The sequence below is a fragment of the Struthio camelus genome, chromosome 14, assembly GCF_040807025.1.
Source record: "Struthio camelus isolate bStrCam1 chromosome 14, bStrCam1.hap1, whole genome shotgun sequence".
In the NCBI taxonomy this organism is placed as follows: Eukaryota; Metazoa; Chordata; class Aves; order Struthioniformes; family Struthionidae; genus Struthio; species Struthio camelus.
Genome location: NC_090955.1, coordinates 23,524,683 through 23,530,682, shown reverse-complemented (window position 1 = coordinate 23,530,682; position 6,000 = coordinate 23,524,683). Strand labels below are relative to the sequence as shown.

General features: G+C 46.7%; 1 long non-coding RNA gene across 5 annotated transcripts in view; it reads left to right on the top strand.

The window, feature by feature from the left end:
- Positions 1 to 300: 300 nt before the first annotated feature.
- LOC104147018 (uncharacterized) overlaps positions 301 to 6,000 on the top strand; it is a 73,665-nt gene continuing 67,965 nt past the window's right edge. For all 5 annotated transcript variants that reach the window (XR_011134439.1, XR_011134436.1, XR_011134435.1 and 2 more), the window contains exon 1: positions 301 to 562. This is a non-coding gene — a long non-coding RNA (uncharacterized lncRNA). The remainder of the gene's footprint in view (positions 563 to 6,000) is intronic.

The following is a 6,000-nucleotide window of genomic DNA, read 5'->3' as shown; positions in this document are numbered from 1 at the left end:
GCTTAAGGAGGAGAGTTTAATTAAACTCTAGAGGTGAAATACATCCCTGGGGAGAGGGCCAACCCGTGGCTTATGAATCACAGAGTTGCACGTTAACCTGTTTTTCTTCTAGTTGGTACACGGTGGTGTGGGATGAAGTTTTTGCTTCTCTGGTCACTGAGGGGAACGAATCATCCCTCCCTTGGTGTGGGTTGGGTAAAGGGTGGTCTTCAGGTGGGTGGGCAGGTGGTTTTCTCCCCTTTGCTCCTCTCTCTCTCTCTCGCTCCTCCTCAGAACCCAAATCCCAGAAGGATCAGTTCATTACCTGCTTAGTTTTGATGATCTCTTTCCCCTTTCTGTTGCTCTGGAGAGTTGGTGAAACCGACTACAGGAACTCATGCATTGCTAGTGAGCCCTCTGGGAACTCTGAGCACCGTGCGATTTCTAGGAGGAAGTGCGGCGGCAGCACACAGAGAAGCGTTTGAGCTCCACTGAGGACTGGAGGCAAGCGACCCACCTGTCCCTAGACAGCCATGCAGAGAGGGTGTGTTAATGGGAGGATCAATCTACGCCTAGAAAGAAGGTAGGAAAAAACACAGTATTTACCCTGTAGAGAGCCTAGCATCTACCATATGTTGCAAAGTGCTCTTAGTTTTGATGAAAGCCTGTGGAGACACTGGAATAAAACCATTAGGAGGTTGTGTCCGCTTTCTGCCTCGTTCTGTGCAGTCTGTTGCATGTGGAACAAAACCAAATGTGGCCTGTTGAGATCTTTCTGCTCCCGGGGGAGCTGTGCAGGCTGCACTCGCCATTACTTTGATAAAAATTAGTACAGGGAAAATCTTGATCTCTTCCAAAGCAAACTATGGAAAACGGTATGTTGTTGCTCAGATCTGCTTCCTGTGTTTTTTCAGAGAAGTGTCTTATCAAGCCTGAGGAACCTAACTATTGGATGTTTAGTGTAGGTGGAAGGACACAGGTCTGCTTCAGACCTGGTTAAAAAAGTAAAGTATTTAGGACAAGTCAATTCTCTATTAGCTGAGCAGCCTTGCTGATAAGGCAGACAGTACCAGGAAAAGCACGAGAACTGCATGGGCCAAAAATTCACACCGGGAAATTGAAGCAGTATCAGTGAGAAGTTTTTTTCTCGACTTCTATTATCCTGAGCTTTTCCAGGAAAAGTGGCTTTTATGTAAGTTGAATCAACTCTGTACGTGTATGTGTGTGTACAGTGACTGTGTTCTGCGGATCTGGGAAGATCTGACTCACTTTTTCCCGTATGTCCTGTGTGGACGGGCTCTGTGGGTCAAGGGAGAGCGCCAGAGCCCTGACTGGACTAACCAGTCGATGAACCACGGCATTCTTAAGATGGGTCTGCACAAGTGTATTAAACCTATGCTAGCCTGACCTGAAAAATCACTCGTGCATTGCGCAAACCCACTCTTGAGTTCTTCCCAAGTAAAACCACACCGTAAACATGAGCAAAAATCTGTATGTATTACTTATATCCAGTTTCTTTTTTCCTACAAGAAAATATTTCAGTAAAAAAAACAAACCCAGAATTGGAATGGTCATTCTCTGAGCACAGGGGCTTTGCAATGCAGCGTGCGTGAAATCAAGCGCAGAGTATGGCGTTTCAGAGAATCAATAAGGCACGTTATCGAAACTCTGAGCAGGAGTTTTTCCAATCTGTTGTGTACTGGTAAGTCTGGGAACAGATCAATGAGTTTATATCAGCCTTCAGCAATGCCACTACATCTTTCAGAAGTAATTGGGCAATTCACAGAATGAAATATGCCAGCTGTTGGGTGCTAATGTTCATTTCTGTAAGAGGAACATTTATCTGGTATTGAGGTATTCTGTGGAGACAAGGCAGTCGTCCTTCTTTTTTTGAGGTAGTTCACTTCCTTTTAAGGTTGCAAATTGAAAACAGACTTCAAAATGACAGCAGAGAGGAAAATGTTGTTTTTTGTTGCTTCATCGCTGTTGAATAGAGCATTCTTAGGTTGGGTCACTTCTTTGTGCCGGAGGACTTCTTCGAAGGAGGCCTGAAGCTTTTATGCTCTGGTGGTTGCAATACAGGTGGAACAGGAGATGTCTTTATGCTTACTATTCATGTCTTTGCATGCTTACAAGTAAGATGTGTTTGGTTACTAGTGCCATGGGGCTATTTTAACGTGATCCCTCTCTCGGCCCCCTGTCCCCCTCAGCTTTGACTCTGAACTGTGGCTTGCTTAATTTGTAAGGCGATGAGGAGGAATGGGAGGTATTTGTGCTCACCCCCAATGCCAGCCCTGCTCTGGCTGCTCCAGCTAATTTGCTGCTGACTTATAATGGTCTGAGACAGGTCATAGCTGGCTTCCTTGGGACCAGGAGGGAAGATCTTCTCTCTAGGTCCATGGGCTGAAAGGCTAGAAACCTTCTGCAGGCGTCGCTTCCCAAACACCCCCCCCCCCTTCTCCAGGCTGCAGTACTCAAAGCACAGCTCCGTGCTGTGCCGCTCAGCACAGAGCGGGGAGCAGAGCACCCTTGCACAAGCAGAAGCAGCTGGGGGTCACCAGGCTTGGTGCTGGCAGCTGCTGGGGCCACCCCTCATCACCAACACAAATCGCTCGTTCTGGCTGCAACCCTGAGGCTCTCTTCTTCTCTTGTGCCTGGGGGAGATCTTTCCCAGCTGCATCAGGATGCTCACAGTCCCTTCGCGTTTCCTGCGTAGCCTGCGAGCAGCTCTCTGCAGGGAGCACAGTGCTTGGATCCATGCCCAAAGCACCCAGGTGAAGATAAGGGGACCCTGTGTCACGTGGTGACATAGCTGCAGGTTGCTGGGTTATGCCAAACTTGCGAGAAGAGGAGGATCTGCATTATATTACTGCTCTGTTGGAAGTTACCAGGTGAACATGGTGTGATTGCAAATGGTCAAAGCTTTTCGGGGCTGAGATTTGCCGTGGATGTCTGGAGAGAAGCGCTTGGAGTAGCAAGCACGAAGACCTCTGAGATCTGTCCCTGTCTCAGCTTGGTCAGCAGCTTCAGCTCAGTTTTGTGGTGTGGCCACTGTCACGCAGCCGGGCTGACATGTGCTGGGCTCAGGACCTCGAGAGAGGTCAAAAAAATTCTGTGCGACATCTACTTGTTGCTTCAGTCATGCTGAATATTGCAATAGCGTTGGAGTAATCCCAGAGCAATTGTGGCCGTCTCTAATATTCAGTGATTGTTTGTTGTGCTGTCACCCTATATAAACTGGATGTGAAGTCTGGGCCCGATGAAAATTATAGTGCTGAAGGCCAAATGTTGGTGGTCTCTTAGGAAAAGATGTAGTTCCCACGCTGAGTATGAAGGGCGAAGCAGAAGCTTTATTTACTTTCTTCTGCAAAACATTCAGTGCTCCTGAAAGTATAAAAGATAGCCATCAGTCTGTGAAACGGCGCTGGAAGGGAAGCGAGACTTGTGCCGTGCTCTAGCACAGTTACCTTTGGTCCTAGTCGGAGCAAGAGAGTAGGTAAACAGCTCTTGCAACCTGAATTCATGTCTGGGAGGTGGGTTAAAACACATCAGATTGGGCAGCAAACGTGAATGCTTAAAAGCAGAAGCGAATAAGAAATGATTGGGTAAGCTTAGGCTGTGGAAGGTCAGGGTTTAAAAAACAAAGCAGAAGCGAGCGCAAGCGGCAGTAATCGCGTGTCCTGGCATTTGCTAAATGCTGTTCTCCTCTGGAGAAGGGGCACCCTGGGGGTGGATGGAGGGTGTTTGTGGCGCTGCTGCGCAAAGTTGGAAGCAGAAACAGAGTTAATCTCCAAAATTAATTCCAGTTGTGGAGCCTTTCCAGTAACTCCTCTTTCTTTCCCTGTTTTTTTTTTTAATCCCCTAGGTTGATCTAGTGGTCCTTTCCTTGCTCACTGACAGACAAGACTGGAAACTGCTGGTCTGGTACTTTCTTATTCTTCCACTTACAAAGGAACTAGTGCCTAACGTCGCTTCTCGGGGGGCTGAGGCATTCTTTTTTTTATTTTTAGGAAGGACATGGCACAGCAAATGGGATTACCTTCTCTCTCCTTAGTACTCCGACCCCAGAACCATCCTTCCTCTCTCATCTTTATCTTGAAACATCCTCTATATTGAATGACTTGTTTAGATACATTTCTCACAGTTCAGTGCTTGGATGGGAAAGATAGTGAAGTAAAATAATAGCATGATGAAATCTTTGATTTCGCTGAGCTCTTGTCTTAGAGCGTCCTATGCAAAATGTCTGTAACATAAGGATGTCTAGCACAGCAAAACCCCAACCATTGCTAGTGGAAACACAGATCCAGGAAGAATATTAAACGTTGTACCACTGGGGAATTAAAGCAAATGAAACCCTGCTTCATTTGCTGGGGTAGATTATTCCTCGTTGTGCCAGCACAATTCTTTATTTGCCTCCGTAAGGAATTCATCCAAACTCTAAATTCTGAATGGCTCCAAAATAAAACGCATTTAAGCTGTGCCAAGTACTTGCTGTCATTTCTTCCTTATCATTCAGAAGTGAATCCCTTTATTTTTCTCACGACTTAGTTACAACTCTTGCAGTTCATCAATTGGGGGATGGTGTGTGTGGGGGGGGGGGTTGCTGCTTTGTTATAGCATGAATTTTACCTTGTATTTAAGGTGTTTGCTCTGACATCTGCTCCAAAAAAGTTAGTCATGAGCTCTGGAGAAGTGAGTGTTATTTCCTTCTACCCGACTTAGTCCAAGTTGTTGTTACATTACGTGCAAGAAATTGCCTCTCTTACTCTAGATGCGTTGTAGAGGCGAAGAGCACGGTGGGTCTTGGCTTATTTCTGTGAGCTTGCAGCAGGGTCTTGTTTATAGCGCAGAGCCAAGGTTGACTGCTCGGCGCTTACCAGAGTGCTTAATATACAGGGTACGTTTTAAAACAGAGATAAGAGAGGATACTGTCCGGGAGGCGTAAGATAGGTCTTTGCATAAAGGAGAAGCAGTGTGACTGGCGTAACGGTGTTGCGGTTTGATTTTCTACCTAATCGTGCAACTTCAGGGGCAGGGACGAGAGGTAGACCATGGAGAGAAGGCATCATCCGGCTGTCACTTTTTGGTTTTAACTACAATTAGCCTTCTGCTTCCTTGTCTCTAATTCCCCCATTGTCTGGCTATAAGGCAGTCATGGGTTTTATTTTATTTTATTTTTTTTACCTTCCTTGCGAACTGGGACTTAAATTGTTGGAGCGAGAAAGAATTAGACTGGGACAGATGGCACCACCTGCTGCCAGTGCTTTACTCCTCGCAAGGCTTCCCAGCAGCTCCGAGCTTGTCTCAAGCAAGAAGGGAAGGAGACATCATTTACGCAGTCTGGTTTATCTACTTTCCCAAAGTCTGCAGCGAGTAATTGTATTTTTCTGGTTCTCCTTCCCACTCCTGCCTCTAAACAGTACCTCCTCCACCCACCGCGCGTGTGGGCCGGATAAGGTCCTTTTTTTCTTTAAGGCCTCATGGCCTTCAGGTGGTTCTCCCATTTCTGCTCTGACTTTCCGATCGTGCTGCCAGCTCTGCCCCTTTCCGGCTGTCCCTTCCCCTAGTTGCAAGAGGAAGGCTCAGTACTTGAATTTACTGGCCAGCTAGGATAGGTTGTCAGGCTGGGGAGGCAAAGAGGGAGGAAAAAGAAAGTATTTAACCAAGGAGGAAAAGGAAGGGGTCAGAAATTGCTCTAGCCCCTCAGTCCTCCGTGGAGCTGCCTGCGAGCGTGACCTGCGTCCAGCCACAGCTGCTGGTCTTGAAAGAGTGTCAGGCCCTTGAAGCTATGGTCACGGGGCTCTGTGACTGAAAGAGATTCCTTAAAAATAAAAAATAAAAAAAAAAAAGCCCTAAATCAAATGCAAACAGTAGAGCACGCTTGAATTTGTCCAAACTAGCCGATGCGTCTGAAATTTTGGTGACCCTGATTATGATCAAAGCACAATAAAAAAGCTGGTTGCTCTTCAGAGAAATGAATTCAACTAGAGCAGAACGAAGATGGAAAAGTCTTGCCCGGGA